The 17,779-nt window shown below is 39.0% G+C and overlaps 1 protein-coding gene across 3 annotated transcripts in view; it reads left to right on the top strand.

Moving 5' to 3' along the window:
- The window catches only part of CDH8 (cadherin 8), a 391,459-nt gene that overhangs the window by 63,793 nt on the left and 309,887 nt on the right, over positions 1-17,779 (top strand). The gene's annotated exons all lie outside the window — the stretch shown is intronic.

Raw genomic sequence — 17,779 nt, 5'->3', positions numbered from 1 at the left:
TCATGACTTTGTTTTTGTTTTCAGTCCAGGTTTCTTTGCATCTTGTGGATGATTCCTTTGGATTACTGTGCATGTGGTTTTATTAAGCCATGGGCTCTGGGTTGTGAACAAGAGTTGGGAAGATGTCCAGATAACCACATGCACCTGATTCAGGACTCTGAAGAGCTGTACACAGTTGACCTTTTAACACTGCAGGAGTTAGGGACATAGACCCTCACACAATGCAAAATTTACATGCAGCTTTTGACTTCCTGCAAACAAGTGCCTACTGTTGACTGGAAGTCTTACCAATAATATAAATAGTTGATTAACACGTATTTCATATGTCATAGGTATTACATACTGCATTCTTACAATAAGGCAAGCTACAGAAAAGAAAATGTTATTAAGAAAATCAGAAGGAAGAGAAAATATATTTACTATTTATTAAGTAGAAGTGGATGATCATAAAGATTTTATCCTCATCATCCTCAGTTGAGAAGGCTGAGAATGAGAAGGAAGACAAGTTATTCTTGCTGTCTTGTGGGTGGCAGAGTCAGAAGAGGTAGAAGGGGAGGCAGAGAGTTACACTCGGTGGGTGAAACATTTATTGAAAAAAATCGGAGTATAAGTGGACCCCTGCAATTCCAATCCATGTTGTTCAAGGGTCAGCTGTAGTTACCTAAGCCTCAGAATTACTTTTGTATTTTCAGCTATTTAGACTTGAATTTTCTGTTACTTGGAGAAAGTAGCTTTTGAAGTCAGAATCACCTCTGTTTGTAAAAGCTTATAAAAACCTTAACTGAGCTTTGCATTTTTCTCTATGTAATGATTATGCTTTTCTCTCTGAGTGGAGATCATTATGCAGACTGCTTCTTTTAAGAACCTGGGTAAAATAGTTGCTGGCACGTACAAGATCAACTGCTCTTTCAAACTCAAAAGACAATAGGAAAATTTAGGTCCATTATTACCTAGCATTCTTAGGTCATTCCATGGAAAGATTTTGATTAGCCTTGATTGGGTCATAGTCCTGCTCACGGTCCAATTACATTTTCATGGAGAAGGTTATTCTGAAAACTCTGGGAACTAGACACAATTAAACACACACACACACCCACCCCACAATGTGTTCCCAGAAAAAAAAAAGACAATGTTTCTTGCTAAGAGAAGAAGAGAGGTACATGCATTCTAGCTACACAGTAGAACTCAACACGACTCTATCCAACTTTTCACTGGCCCTGCCATTTCCCTTGGGAGTAATACAAGATGATTACACTATCCCGTTCAAAACCCACCTAACTACAAAAATAGGAGTTTCTTGCACAATACTCCTCAGGGAGTTGAGAAGTGTATTAGTCTGTTCTCATGCTGCTAATAAAGACATATGCAAGACTGGGTAATTTATAAAGGAGAGAGGTTTAATTAACTCACAGTTCCACATGGCTGTGGAGGCCTCACAATCATGGCAAAGGGCGAGGGAGGAGCAAAGTCACATCTTACATGGTGGCAGGCAAGAGAGCTTGTGCAGGGGAACTCTCATTTATAAAATCATTAGATCTCATTAGACTTATTCACTACCACGGGAACAGTAGAGGGGAAACTGCCCCCATGATTCAATTATCTCCACCTGGCCCCACCCTGACACATGGGGATTATTACAATTCAAGGTAAGATTTGGGTCAGGACACAACCAAGCCATATCTACAAGTTTTGTTTATTTTTTTCTTACCTTGATACATTCCAATCTTCGAGTTTCTTTCTTGGCTTAGAGATTCAAATTTTTTTCAATTCTTAACGGCTTTGTTTTGATGATATTGTAAAATATATACTTGGTCTTCGTCCTCATTTCCTGGCATACAGTTAAACTCCTTGCAATCTCCAAAGTGATGTCTTTTTGTATGCTAATGAGTTGACTGGTGGCTGGCAGCTCTTATGCAGCTCTAGTGTGGGAGCTGGTCACAGGAAAGACAGAGGCATTTCAACCCCACCCTCCAAACTCCAGGGAGGGAAGAGGGGCTGAAGGCTAAGTTGATCACCAATGGCCAATGATTTCATCAATCATACCTGTGTCATGAAGCTTCCATAAAAACTCGAAAGAACTGAATTTGGAGAGCTTCCACAGACCTGAATACATGGCGGTTCCTGCAGGGTGTCATGCCCAGAGAGGGCAGGGAAGCTCTGTATGCAACCCTTCCCACCTCCCTTGCTCTGTGCTTCTCTTCCATCTGGTGTACATTGGTATCTTTTTAAAATATTCTATTAAACCAGTAAATGTAGTTTCCTGGAGTTCTGTGAGCTGCTCTATCAAATTTATCAACCCAAGGAGGGGCTCATGGGAATCTTTATATACAGCCTGTCAATCAGAAGCACAGATAAAACAACCTGGGGATTGTGACTGACATCTGAAGTGGGGGCTTTCATGCACGTCCTTGTGAAGAGACCACCAAACAGGCTTTGTGTGAGCAATAAAGCTGTTTATTTCACCTGGGTGCAGGTGGGCTAAGTCCGAAAAGAGAGTCAGCAAAGGGAGATGGATTATCATTAGTTCTTATAGGTTTTTGGATAGGTGGTGAAGTTAAGAGCAATGTTTTGTGGGCAGGGTGGATCTCACAAAGTACATTCTCAAGGGTGGGGAGAATTACAAAGAACCTTCTTAAGGGTGGGGAAGATTACAGAGTACCTTCTTAAGGGTGGGGGAGATTACAAAGTACATTGATCAGTTAGGGTGGGGCAGGAACAAATCACAATGGTGGAATGTCATCAGTTAAGGCTGTTTTTACTTCTTTTGTGGATCTTCAGTTACTTTAGGCCATCTGGATGTATACGTGCAAGTCACAGGGGATGCAATGGCTTGGCTTGGGCTCAGAGGCCTGACAGGGGCCAGTCTCGTGGGACTCAGCCCTCAACCTGTGGGATCTGATGCTATCTCCAGGGAGACAGTGTCAGAACTAAGTTGAATTAGAAGGCACCCAGCTGGTGCCTGATGCAGACTCTGTAGAATTGATTGCTTGTTTGGGGTGTGGGGAAAATCCCCCACACATTTGGTCACAGAAGCGTTCTGTGTCGTGAAAGCAGAATAGGGAAAATAGTTATTTATTTTCTCACAGAGTTCCTCATTTTTCTTCTTTTTTTTTCAGCTTTATTTGTGTATAATTGACAAATAAAAATTATATATTTTTAAGGTGTACAATGTAACATTTTGATACACATATACATTGTCAAAAGATTACCATGATCACATTTCCCATTTTTCTATGCCTTTAATGACTTTTATTTAACTTCTACTTATGAAGAGAAACTTTAAATTTTTCTGCTTTATTTTCTTCTCTTATTTTTCCCTTGAGTTTGGATTTCACTTGGATCATGCTGACATACAAATATGTGTCTCTAAACTAAGTCTCTTCTTTTAAGTTTCTAAACCACATGACTAATGTTTCCACCTAGACTTCTACATCAGCACATTAAGCTCAAGTTACCTTGGTGTAATGCAGAGTACGTGGATTATGGCATCTTACAAACTTAGGTAGAAGTTCAGCATCCCAATTTTAATAATGGGGTGACCTTGTAGAAAGTAATGTATATTGTGGAGCATGTTTAATATAGAGCTAATAATAGATGCCTTTAAGACGTATATTGAAGATCAGAGATACTATGTGTGAAGTCCTGAGCAGCTGGCCTGGCACAAAGCAGTGAAGGAGGTTACCCTTATTATAGTATTTCAAACTAAGAGAACAGAATTCTTTTTCAGCATTCACATAGCAACCCCAAGGGAAGAAGCACCTTCGTTGGTGGCTTTGAGTCACACACCTATCTCTGGGTCTAAGCATTGTTGTTTAGAAGATGGGCTCATGCTTGATTGATGCTCTCATATCACAGTCCTGGGAACTACTTCCATACACTGGCTTTATTTTCATGCCACTGCACTTAAGGGGAATGCAATATTTAGTAAGGGGATCAGGAATGAGACTATACACATCTTATTCCACTGGTTGTCCAGTATACAGTGAATCTATCAGATGGTCAGTAAATCTTTGTTAAATTGATGAATGAAATGCATTGGCAAATAATATCGTATCTAATATCTCTCTGTATAGATAAATGATCATAATTGGATGATTGTCTGATACTGACCGAAATAGTCTGTTAGAGCTGAGAGAGGCATCGGAAGTTATTTAATACATTCCATAGATAAGCCCATGTAGGGCTTCTCCGCACTCTGGATATTCTTTCATGGATTTCAAAATAAAATGTAAGCACTATTCAAGAAACCTGCTATGTGCCAAGAAAGATTCAGAAAGGGAAGATTCAATCTACACTGAATCCGTTCAATGATGGGTCTGCCATTGGAGTTAGCTTTCTGAAGTGGTTTTCTGTGCTTGTTTCTGTTTATGTTCCCGAAGTTCTGAGAATTCTCACTGTCGGATGCCCATCCTCACTCCACAGCACTTACTCTGAGAACCGGGAGTTCTATTTGTTTTGAGTCATTCAGATCATTATTGCACATATAAGGGGAAAGAGATAGGGCTTTTTAACACATACCAACACCATTGCTTTTATTTCTGTTTCTCCTTAAACATGAAGCTCTGACTGAGAAGGTTTTATTTCAGCTCCTTTTTGTGTAAATCCAAACCCTAGATCTGTGCGTCTCAAGAATCTTGGACTCTGAGCACTCTGCTATGGTCTTTTGCCAAGAAAAAATAATCCATATGCAGTAAAGGGAAATGGGGAGATGTCCTCACCCTTTTTGGGAGCAGTGGAGAACTTGTTTTAGATGAGCTGCCTGCACCTTGTCAGGCTTCATGCCGCTTTCTCAAGCAGCACTAAAGGAAATGAACTAATGATAGCTGATGCTTGTGATAGGCAAACTCCCTCCTGCCACTTAGAATTGGAATGTGAGTGAAAGCTGTGGGGGCCTGGGCCAACCCTGACAGAAACAGGTTTTTAACAGCATGAATTTATGAATCCAGTCAATGCAAATGAGAGTTTATTATGCTTGGAGTCTAAAAAACGATGCCTCATTTATTAAATTAAGCTGCAGAAAGTCTATTCAGATAATGTTAAATGGTAGTTTTTACACCAAAAGCTAGGCTTTTCTTTCATTGATTCTGCTTATTTGATAGTGTTATTTTATAGTCTGCCTACAAGGGAAGGGAGGATAAAGACTTGGAGATGGAGAGGATTGTGATTGCAGCCAGGTAACACTGGATTTGACTCACCATTATGCCCTTTACCTGTCCTAGGTCTCACAGCTTTTGAGAGAACCTTTATCACCTTTAGAATGGGCATAATTACCTAAGCTGTAAGACTGCAGTGAAAGAGTGGGAAAAACTTGACACATCACTCAATAGACGAGGGTGAATGAAAGGAGGAGGAAAAAGCTTCAGATACTTTACCTGTTTCATTCTTTCTCACAGAGTAGTTTTTGAGTCATGTGCATGAATTTCTATTCATTTGTAATTTTTTGGAAGTTGATCACAGGAATTTGCATAAAACTACCCTCCAGGTAACCCTGATTCCAGTTAAAGAACCATTGGAACCAACCCAAATGTCCAACAATGATAGACTGGATTAAGAAAACGTGGCACATATACACCATGGAATACTATGCAGCCATAAAAAATGATGAGTTCATGTCCTTTGTAGGGACATGGATGAAATTGGAAATCATCATTCTCAGTAAACTATCGCAAGGACAAAAAACCAAACACCGCATGTTCTCACTCATAGATGGGAATTGAACAATGAGAACGCATGGACACAGGAAGGGGAACATCACACTCTGGGAACTGTTGTGGGGTTGGGGGAGGGGGGGAGGGATAGCATTAGGAGATATACCTAATGCTAAATGGTGAGTTAATGGGTGCAGCACACCAGCCTGGCACATGTGTACATATGTAACTAACCTGCACATTGTGCACATGTACCCTAAACTTAAAGTATTAAAAAAAAAAAAAAAAGAACCATTGTTCTTAAAATAATGATCTCTAGGCCCAGCCCGGTTGCTTATGTAATCCCAGCTCTTTGGGAGGCCAAAGCGGGTGGATCCCCCAAGGTCAGGAGTTCGAGACCAGCCTGGCCAACAGAGTGAAACCATGTCTCCACTAAAAATACAAAAAATTAGCTGGGTGTGGTGGCGGGCGCCTGTAATCCCAGCTAATAGGGAGGCTGAGGCAGGAGAATTGCTTGAACCCAGGAGGCGGAGGTTGCTGTGAGCCGAGATCGTGCCATTGCACTCCAGCCTGGGTAACAAGAGCGAAACTCCGTCTCAAATGAAATAAATAAATAAATAAATAATCTCAATTTAAATTCAGTTGTCATATAAGTACAGATTGAGCATCCCTAATCTGAAAATCCCAAATCCAAAAGCCTTCAAAATCTGAAACTTTGAGAGAGGACATAATGCCGTAAGTGGAAAATTCCACACCTGACCTCAGTCACAGTCAAAACTCTTGTTTCATCAAAAGTTATTTAAAATCTTGTATAAAATTATCTTCTGGCTACATGTATATGATGTATATGAAACATAAATGAGTTTCATGTTTAGATTTTGTTTCCATCCCCAACATAGCTCTGTATGTATATGCAAATATTCCAAATTTTTTATAAAGAAATCCCAAATCCTCCTGGTGCTAAGCGTTTCAGATAAGGGACACTCAACCTGCATTAAGAATATTTCAATCCCATCATGAGATTTTTCACTTGGTTACTGATTATCGGCATTAACACATTGGGAGGAAATGTGGTGGTATTGGAAAGAGAAAAATAAAACCTACACACTATTTGCAGTCATTCATACATGGGATATGTTGGCATGTCTACCTTTTACAAACTGTATGACTTAACTAGTATTTTATCTCTTCTAAGATGGCCATTCCTCTTCTCTTTATTTTTTAGGGATAGGATCTTATGCTATTCCCCTATCTGGAGTGCAGTGGCACAGCCATATCTTACTGCAGCCTCGGACTCCTGGGCTCAAGGGATCTTTCCGTCCCGGCCTCCTGAGTAGCTGAGACAACAAGTGTGTGCCACCACCCTTGGCTATTTTTTTTTTCTTCTAGAGAGGAGGTTTTGCTGTGTTGCTCAGGCTGGTCTTTAACTCCTGGCCTCAGGTGTCCTCCCGTGTTGGCCTCCCAAAGTGTTGGGATTACAGGTGTGAGCCACCATGCCTCTCCCACGTTCCTCTTCTTTAAAGTGAAATTATCCTCTCATATTTTTCATGGTTGCTTTAGCTAATAAATGAGTTAATGCATGTAAAGGTTCTAGTGCAGGGCTTTGCATGAAGTGGTTGTTTTAGAATTCTAGCCTTCTCTCTACTTAAGTGCTAAAATTAAAAATTGCTCATTGTTTATTTCTATATTTTAGAATGCATTGATTTAGTTGATTTAATTTTGATTTGATTTAATTTTGATTTGAAGCAATGTATTCTTAAGTGTTCTTATTGTACACATTCTGTGATATTAAGCTAATTATATAGTTGAATATTTAGGGAACTACTCTGTGTGTGTTTCTGAATAACCAGATTCTTTTCTTCTTCTTCTTTTTTTTTTTTTTTTTTGAGATGGAGTCTTGCTCTGTCCCCAGGCTGGAGGGCAGTGGCACAATCTCGGCTCACTGCAACCTCCGCCTCCTGGGTTCAAGCAATTCTCCTGCCTCAGCCTCCCGAGTAGCTGGGACTACAGGCGAACACCACCACGCCTAGCTAATTTTTGTAATTTTAGTAAAGATGGGGTTTCACCATGTCGGCCAAGATTGTCTCGATCTCTTGACATCGTGATCTGCCCACCTCTGTCTCCCAAAGTGCTGGGATTACAAACGTGAGCCATGGCGCCCGGCCCACATTCTATTTTTTATTGATAAATTATATCAATATACAAGTAGGGTTCCTCTCAAATTAGCACCATTTTATGTCTTCTTGAAAAAAGCATAATAAATATGTAGACTAAGACATTGTTTTATACTCTTCTCTTCAAAGTAACATTTTCATAGAAGAGATTTGGCCTAATAAAGTTTTTTGCGACAAAATCAATGAATTAATTGCTATTTCTTCCTAAATCTTGCAAGCATGTTTTTTTTCATCCTAGCAAGCCAATTTTTCTAACCCTTTAATAGTGTCACATTTTTGATCAAGGCATAAGGTGTTACCAGAACAATTAGTTGTCAGGATTCTGGTGTAAACAGAAGGATAATACAGGAATATGCATTCTCCATACATGTTATGCTAAAGGGCTGCTGCAAATGAAAGGAATTAACATATGTTATGGCTCATTTTCATGAAAGTGCCCGCTTTCAAATGAGTAGACCTAGTGGGAAATGTGCAATCATAATGTCCCCTAAAGTACACTAGCACCAGGCCTGTCCTTATCAGCATGTTTTACCAGGAAGGCAGTCAGTTGTAAAATGCTTTTGTGTATATGTTTCTTCTAGTCCTTGCTTTTGTTCTTTCATTTATTTAGAATCAAGTTTGGTAGCAGGAGACAGAAGTTACTTTATGAGACATCTACCTTATGTGAGCTTATTTTAAATTTTTTTGATAGTTTTCTAAGAGCCATAGAAACCTTACAGAAAGTTGGGTCGTTAAATACTGGAGTTAGGAGACTTTGCTATTGTGAACCTTGGGTTTCATAAAGTGGTCCTTGGAACATTTAGTAAACATGTGTGAAAAAACTGTCCCACGCCTGGCCGTGCGTTGGATACTGGCAGTTCAGCAGTGGACGTGATCCCAGCCTTTATGAAAAGGTGACTTGCTTTTGGTTCTTCATTCTCTGCAAGAATGTAAGCAGGTTGATAAATTAAGCATCAGAATGGGAAATTAGCTGTGAATAAAACAAACCGGGTGCTGATAGAAAATAACAAATGAGTAGGGGAAGTCTATGTTAGATGAAATGGTCATAAATGTACCACTTTGTACCGTTAATTAGACAGAAGTGATGCCTACTTGAGGGGATTTTCACATGCTGTTTCTTATATTTTGAACACAGATGCCCCCAACCTCAACCCCCAAAGCCACAGGATGAACAGATGTGGGAGAAAAAGAAATTCAGTTATAAAAACCAGCATGTAGCAAAGGCCTTGGGGTAGATGGAGGTAGGAAAGAACTAGACGTATAAGAGGAACTCAAAGGCTTCTGTGGTAGAGGCCAGATTATGTAGAACGGAGTAGGATGCTGTAAGGAATTTGGATTTTATTGTTTTTGCACAGGAAAGCAATCAAAAGATTTTAAACACAAAAAGACATAATCGAATTCACATTAAAAAAATCAATCTATCCTCTACAAAGCAGTAGGGTAGGATGGAAGGAGAAAGGTGGTCAGTAAGCAATCTAGAGGGCCAATACTTAAGTCAGGAGAGAGAACTGATTGTGCTGTGTAGAGAGGGACAGCACCAGATAATGGTTCCATTGATGATTTCAGGGCAGACCGAGGCCCAGAGAAAGCAGTGCTATACTCAAGGCCACAGACCCACTCAAGAGTTGAGCTAGGACCTCAGCCAAGTACAGCAGGTCCCGGAATAACCTGGTTTCATTCAAGATTGTTTTGTTTGAGGAAAAAAAAAAAAAAAATCTCTCAGCTTGGGCCATTGTGTGGAGCCTGCATGTTCTCCTCATGTATGCCTGAGTTTTCTCTCCTTCCGGTTACTTTTCCCATCCCAACGATATGATTGTTATGTGAATTGGCGTGTCTAAATGGTCCATTGCAAAGCTAGTGTGGATGTGTGTGAGGATGTGTCCTGCAGTGGAATGAACCCCTGTCCTGGGTGGTTCCCACCTGGTGTCCTGAACTGCCAGGTTAGAATCCTGCCATCCTCAACCCTGAACTGGAATAACTGGGTAGATTATTATCTTACTTGTTTCTATTAATCTCTTTAAAATGTATGTAGAACTCACAATTATTTCAGTGTTTAATACAAGAGATGTTTTGGTCTTTAGACATTTAGTGATGGTTTTGTGACTGGAAACATTCCGTAGAAACTTAAGTCTTGTTGATATCAATTGGCCTATGGTATAATAAAATTGGTTTCATTGTAAGTTGTTTGGCTTAAAGTTTCAGTTTTCAAGAACCGTTTGAGGATATTAAGTGAAGACTTACTGTATTTTAGCCCCTAAGTCTGTGTTCATTGTAAACAGGTGAGGCTTGAAGGACTTTCTAGAGAGAAATGCCCGAGAGCCTAATTGTGCTGCCATTGGCTGCTTCTTGTTCTGTAGAGACAAGCAAGATAGAAAGAGTTTGAACAAACTTAGAAGTGTGTTTCTAAGCATTCACTTACATCTGATTTGTTAGAAGATTCTCAAGTAACGAAAATATTGACAAAAACTCAACTAACATCAATCAATTAACATTGAGGAATATTTGATTCCTCAAATATTCAGAAACAGTGGGAGCTTGAGGAAGACTTTAGAAAGTGGGTAGTTTGTTATTTCCCAAGGCATGACCTCTTCCTTTCTCTTTCAGTCCTTATCACAATGGAGAACAAAGTCTCACTTTATTGTTAATTTTTAGTGAGTGTTAAAAAGGGAGACTAACACCTCCCTTGGCCTGAGGCCCCTTCTCTCTTTCTTAGAGCCTTTGGCTGGCAACAGCATCTAGACAGAATTTAATAACATTGCTTTGTTTTCATTGAATTTGTTTTTATGATTATGTTTATTTATGGCATGTGATACAGGTTTGCTGTTACAATGGTGATATAAAGCTGTTTTTGAAATAAATTTGAGTAAAAAGTCAACTTAAAGACAAAAGTAAAAATGTTGTAGACGGAATGGGTATATAACAAACATGATGGAGTATTTTAGACACCTTGTGTCAATGACTGCACTGATGGTCATGGTGACATGGAAGGGACATGGAGGAAGGGTGTGCCTAGGGTCCAGTTTTCTGTCTCCCCCCTCCCCACCATTCCTTATCATTCCTTGCTTTGCTCTCTACTCTGGGGAAGACTCAATTTCCCAAAGTGACAAAGTGAATGCAAGATACAATATGGCCCTGATATTCAGAATCTAACTTCATAATTGGAATGAACTTGGGCAGAGAAGAATTAATTTACGTGTTTATCGAAAAGAAAAATTTTAAGGTAAACTGTGCTTTATTTGTTCCACGGAATGGTGCATAGTCATTAAAAATACAACATTGATGTGAATACAATGTTACAACAGAATTCTGAAATAAATTCAATGAAAAAAAGATCAAAAGATGCTACATAACTTTGCTTTATTTCTCTCATTTCCATAAAGAAAAAAAAACAGAACTGCTATATGCATAGTAACATAAATGTGTATACTGAATGTCTAAAAAAACTCACCTGAGGAAGTTATAAATTTTTGCCTCAGGCAGAGTTGGGAGGCTGGATGTGAAGAAGGGCTTATTTTGTATTTTACACAATTTTATACTTTTGTTCCATTTTGCCATGTTATGCCATACTTTTGTTACAAAACCAGAAGGAACAGCATACATTCAGTTTTGAACAGAAAGGAGTAAAGCACTAATTTTAAGTCAAAGCTCATTAACTCCTGCTGTATTATAAGTGATGCTTCAGGCCAACAGCCCCAGACTAACTGGGCTTGCAAAAGATGTGCTCAGAACCCTCTTCGAAGGGCAGGTTCATGCAGATCATGTGATGGTACAGAAAATGTTGAGTATGATGGTCATACACTCAGGTAATACACTCAGGTACCATCATATACTCAGGTAATACAAAGGTCATACACTCAGATAATTATATCCTCCTGCCCACGTCCCCCACACCCTCCATCCTGACCCCATGCCTGCTGTACCTCATCTGAGGGTTCAAGGCTATGCTCACTTGCATGGAGACATGCTTACTCAGTACACCTGGCCCTTGACAATTTGAGTTTGAACTTCATGAGTCCACTGGTACGTAGATTTTCTTCTGCCTCTGCCACTCCTGCGACAGCAAGACAAGCCCCTCCTCCTACTCCTCCTCCTCTTCAGCTACTCAAGGTGAAGACAATGAGGATAAAGTTATTTCTGATAATCCACTTCCACTTCACGCACAGTAAATGTATTTTCTCTTCCCTATAATTTTCTTAATAACAATTTCTTTTCTCTAGCTTATTTTAATTCTAAGAATAGAGTATATAATGCCTATAACATACAAAATATGTGATAATCAACTATTTACATTATCAGTAAACAGAAGGCTATTAGTTAAGTTTTTTGGGGGAGTCAAAGTTGTAAGTAAATTTTCCACTGTGTGGAGAATGGGGCTTGGGACCCCTAATCCTTGTATTGTTCAAGGGTCAGCTGTACTTGTATTGCTCTCCTTTTTAATAAATTTTTAAAAAATATATTTATAGAGTTTCTACTTTTTGCTAGGCATTGTTCTAAGTATAGAGGCACAGAGGTGCACAAGATTGATCTTACCTAACGTTTTTCTTTTAATGTGAAACAAATGAACAACTCATCTTCTAATGGAAGAGAGCTACAGTTGTGAGTGTGCTATTTATTAGGCTGGATTAGGAGGTAAAGAGTAGTAAACAGAAGATTCTTCTGTGAAGAGGAAACATGAGAGCAGAGACTGGAATGAAAGCCTATGAAGCTCTTTCCCTGAGACAAGAAGTAGCTGGGCAGATCTAAGGAAAAAGAAGAGAACGAGGAGGCATGACGACAGTGTGGGAGACAGAAAAGAGAGAGGACAAGAAAAGAAAGAAGCAGGTAGAACTCATCAGCCATGGATAGGGATTTGCCGGAGAAGTGTTTGACAGGGATTCGCTGCTGCTGGAGATGTTCAGTGGGCGAATGATGTGATCCAATTCATGGTTTTTTTTTTGTTTGTTTGTTTTTTTTTTTTGAGACAATGTCTCGCTCTGTTGCCCAGGCTGGAGTGCAGTGGCGCGATCTCAGCTCACTGCAAACTCCGCCTCCCGGGTTCAAGCGATTCTCCCGCCTCAACCTCCCGAGTATCTGGGACTACATGTGTGTGCCTCCACGCCCGGCTAATTCTGTATTTTTAGTAGAGACAGGGTTTCCCCGTACTGGCCAGGCTGGTCTCAAACTCCTGACCTCAAGTAATCCACCCGCCTTGGCTCCCTAAAGTGCTGGAATTACAGGCATGAACCACCGTGCCCAGCCCCAATTCCTGTTCTTATAGAGATCCTTCTGTCTTTGAGCGGGGTGAACTGTAGGGAGACAGGAGGAGAAGCAGGGAGCCCATTTGAGATGCTACTCTGATTTTCTCAGAACTTTCATAACTTTACAGAATGCAAATCCTCAGAGAATGCAGATCAGGGAAAGTGGGCAACTTGAGGTGAACAATCCTGAAGCTAGCAGGGAGAGGTCTGGCAATATATTTTTTAAAAGGATGAAGTATACTCTCCAGCTTGCCCACAAAGATCCAGCCAGTCAAGACTGATCTGTAGTGGAAGGCAAAGGAAGAAAGACAGGGCGAGAGAGAGGAAGGAGGGCAACAGGTAAGCAAACTGAATGAAAAAGGGAGAACAGCTCTGAATTAGCAGTAATTCATCCATTTGCTCAGTTATTTATACTGCAGTTCTTTCAACATCAAGAGTCTTTTTGGGCATCAGCTTATGGGCTCAATATGCCATGCTTTATTACTAAGAAAAAAAAATTAAAAACTTTTACCAAGTGATGGCAATGTGACAGACTTTGTGCTGAGGATAGAATATGTATACACTCTCTCTGTGTTTGTGTGTGTATTTTTATATATACATATGTATGTGTATATATACGCACACACACAACACATACAGAGAAAGATTTGCTAAGGTATAATGACCATATCCTCCCTCTGTGTGTGTATATATATTTACATATAAACACATATACACATACATATATATGCACACATATATACATATATGTATATATATACACACACACATACAGAGAGAGACAGATTTGTTAAGGTATAATGACCATATCCTCCCTGTCTCTGTGTGTGTGTATATATAGATATATAGATATCATACATATGTGTGTGTATATATATGTGTATATACACAGACACACATACAGAGAGAAAGAGATTTGTTGAGGTGTAATAACCATTTCCTCCCTCTGTCTCTCTCTGTGTATGTGTGTGTATATATGTATGTGTAGTATATATGCACACACACACATCTCTCTATATACATACATATATATATATATATATATATACATACACACACACACACAGAGAGAGAGAGAGAGAGAGGGAGGATAAGGCAGGGCTGGCTTAGAGTCCCAGTAGAGTCCCACAGGTGTCTGTTACCCTAAGGGGCCCTATGCTTTGATGAATGCTCTGCTGTCATTGTCTTGAGATTCTTAATTTTTCAAAAGTGAAGTTCTATGGGACAAATGAGCATTCATGTAAGCAAAAGAGAGATGTGGAAGCAAGGAAAAAACCCTTTATATTTAGTACGTTAAATGATGTCTTCTTTCCTTTCTTTCACATTTTTGTTTTGTACTGGGCACCACAAAGTCTGTAGTTAATTCTGCAGCCAGGCATGTGAATAAGTATAGTAGAGCCTGGCCTTTCCTATGTGAGAGGTGCCCACAGATAGGAATAGAATGGAAGTATTTAAGTTAGATGAAGGTGAGAGATGGAGATGGGGGAGAAGGTGTGTTAAAGAAGAATTTCAAGAAAAAGTGAGAATCAAGTTGATTTTTGAAGGAAAATCAGAAGTTGGCCAAATGAGAGAAAGGATTTCAGGCAGAGAGAACAAGCAACATGTGTGAATGTGAAAAGTTATGATCGGGCTGTGTGTAGCTGGGAATTTTGTATGGTCACTAAGGCAGTTGTCCAGGGAATGGCCTGAGGGTTATACTGATGGAGATGGAGCTGGAAAGAAATGGTCAGGGTCAGATCAGTGAGAGCCTCCTGTGTCATACTCCTGAGTAGAGAAGGAAATTGTCTCTGAAATACTACTCTAAGTAGATAATCTCAGATGTGGAGAATGTTTTCAAGAGTGTGACAATTGTAATTACTGAATATTATATGACACTCCTGATACAAATAGTTTCATATGCATTATTTTACTACATAAAATACTTCTGAAGATTATGATCAATCCCTATCATGGATGAAGAAACTAAGGATCGAATCTGTGATTCTCCAGCCAGGAGGCTTTAGAGAAATTTGACTCCAGAGCCCACCCTTCTAACTTCTATATTTTTGCCTCCCTGTGGAATCATAGATAAAGAGCAATAGTATACAAAAGGCTTTGACAAATTGACAAGGGTTGACCTAAATTATAAGGATGATAGAATTTTATTATGTTGCTGTTATGGATGAATGTGACAATATTGCTTTCTTATATTGATGTAGTTCTGCTTTGTTTAGCTGCCTTCCCACATATCATCGTACTCGTACAGATACATTCAACTTTCAAATAGATCAGAGAACAATCATGACTTCAAGCCTGCATGCTTGCTTTTCTTTTGACTGGAGAGCACTTCCAAGCATTCTTTTATTTAGCTCAAACCCAGACGGTCCACCTAGGCTATCATCAGCCTCAGGAGTTTTCCCTGTCTCATGCAGGTAGGCTTGGCTTTCCAAGCTCTGTGCTTCTTGATTGCTAATCATCCACAGGGTTTGATCCATTTAACCCCCTCTCCCACAAGATATAGCTTCTTGAGGGCAAAAACTGTTTTATTTCCACATACTCTATTCAGTCCCTAGAATGGCCTGTAATATAGTCGATACACATTTATATTGCAGCGTATGTTACTATCAATTACCCAAGTAGAATTACCCATCTAATAGAGTCCCCAGCATTAACAGAACATTGTATTGAGTGGCTGTTCTAAAGCAGATCCTGCGCTAGGTTCTTGGAATATAAAGATGAAGGGAAAGATGTGATAGAGATGAACCGGAGGAGGGAGAGGAAATGGCTTTCTGTATGGTGGTCAGCAGAGGCGGGATTACATTCAAGCTGTAAATTGAAGAGTGAGAAACCAGACATGAAAAAAATCATGTTGAAAGTATTTCATGCATGAATAATATAACAAGTCCTAAGGATCTGTGTTATGGGAAAATTTGCCATACTCAGATAACCTGTGTGGCTGGAACAGAGTCAATGAATGCGTGTGCATGTGTGAGCATATGTATGTTTGTGTTCATATATCTATATATGTTCATATATCTATATATATTTTAGTTGGTCTTTTCATTTCCATCCTATATCCTGCCCTCTTCTCTTTTGTACCTGAGCCGAATGGCTATTTAAATAGTTTGGAACCTCTTGAAGTCACATTAACTAGTGTTCTTTTTCATAGAAATTGTGACTCTGACAGAAAGGGAGCATTTCCAATGTGTTCCTTTTAAACTACACTTAGCTGCTGCTTGTGGCTCTTAAATCGACATTCTTTCTGGCTTCCTTGAAGGGAACAATCAGATAGACTGTAGGTGGTCTTGCTTAGACATTTGAAGCTTTATTCTTAGACAAATACTGCCAGGATATCATTTGATTCCTGAGAGCAGCTAGAACTTTTCAAGGTGTGTGTGCATATGTGTGTGTATGTGTGTGTGTATCTGCATATCTTAGGGGAGGAGGAGGGACTATTAACTTTTATCTCTTGAGTCTCTGATTGTGTAATTAAGAATCAATTGGCCAAAACCTAATTTTGAATATATAACCATTTCTACTAACTTGCTTCTGCTGAAATGATTTGCCAAGCAATATTACATTAACACCTAATCTACTCTGAAAATCAGTTGGAAATACTAAATTACCCAGGTACATCTAATGTTCTTAATGAAGCATCTGCATTTTATTGAACACAAGGACAGACCTAGGAATATGGACTGTTTTGACCACAAGGAGGATGAAAGTGGGTTGGAGAGAATGCAGGTAATCATGCAACGTTAGCTTTAAGGACCCTACAAACTAGCCCACCTGAATGAAGAACTTCAAGTCCATCCCTGAGGGTGCCAGGTAAAGAAAATCAATACCAATAAAAATACTATTGAAGTCGGAATGAGTTGCACAGAATTGAGCATTTTACCTCATTTTTATTCTTTTATTTTCTTTCTGTTTTATACTTGAGAAGTAAAATAAATTCCTGCCAAGGAAATACAAACTTGTTAAGCAGCATCATAAAAATACTGTTCAGGGACTTGGTATTTTTATGGTAAAAATAGATACTGCTTTGTGTTTATGCATATTAGGCTTCATTTGCCCTCATAAAACGGAATTTGCATCACCTTGGGTATGCTGTTTGGAAATTAGATAACATTAAAGAATGTAATAGAACACAATGTAAATTTATTCCCTTTCTTTCCTCTTTTTCAAGATGGATTATTTGGAGTTAGTGGTTATTTGAGTAAATTGTAGACATTTTCTTTGAGTTTACCCTAAGATAAGGTAAGGCTTGTGCTTTTTCAAACGTTGTCTTGTCTCCTTTAGAACAAAACAAACACATAAATATCACTTCTGTTATGCAATGAACATTTTTTAAAAAATGAGATCAAAAGAGATTTTTAACTTCAGCGTGTAGATATTCTTAAAAAGTGTATGTATATGAGTGTTTCTATGGTGTGTGTATACAAATTTTTGACAACTAGTTTACAGGGTTGATACTCTTTGTCTTATTACTAAGTTATACATGGAAATTTAGAAAAAGTTAAACATATTTTAATATTTTCTTCCTTTTATTTGAACACTAAGGTAGTTAAGTGACTGGATACAATTATATGTAAGCTTAATAATTTTAATGTAAATAAAAGTATTTGAATTATCTTAATAAAGAACTCAGTTCTACCTGTGTTTAATTGTGGGATAGCTTTTATCTACATGCTATTGTACTCTCAGGTGGCAACTGTGATAATGGAACTGTGTATTTGGGGGC

Source organism: Pongo abelii, chromosome 18 (genome assembly GCF_028885655.2).
Source record: "Pongo abelii isolate AG06213 chromosome 18, NHGRI_mPonAbe1-v2.0_pri, whole genome shotgun sequence".
Lineage (NCBI taxonomy): Eukaryota > Metazoa > Chordata > Mammalia > Primates > Hominidae > Pongo > Pongo abelii.
This window is presented reverse-complemented; position numbering and strand designations above follow the sequence as displayed.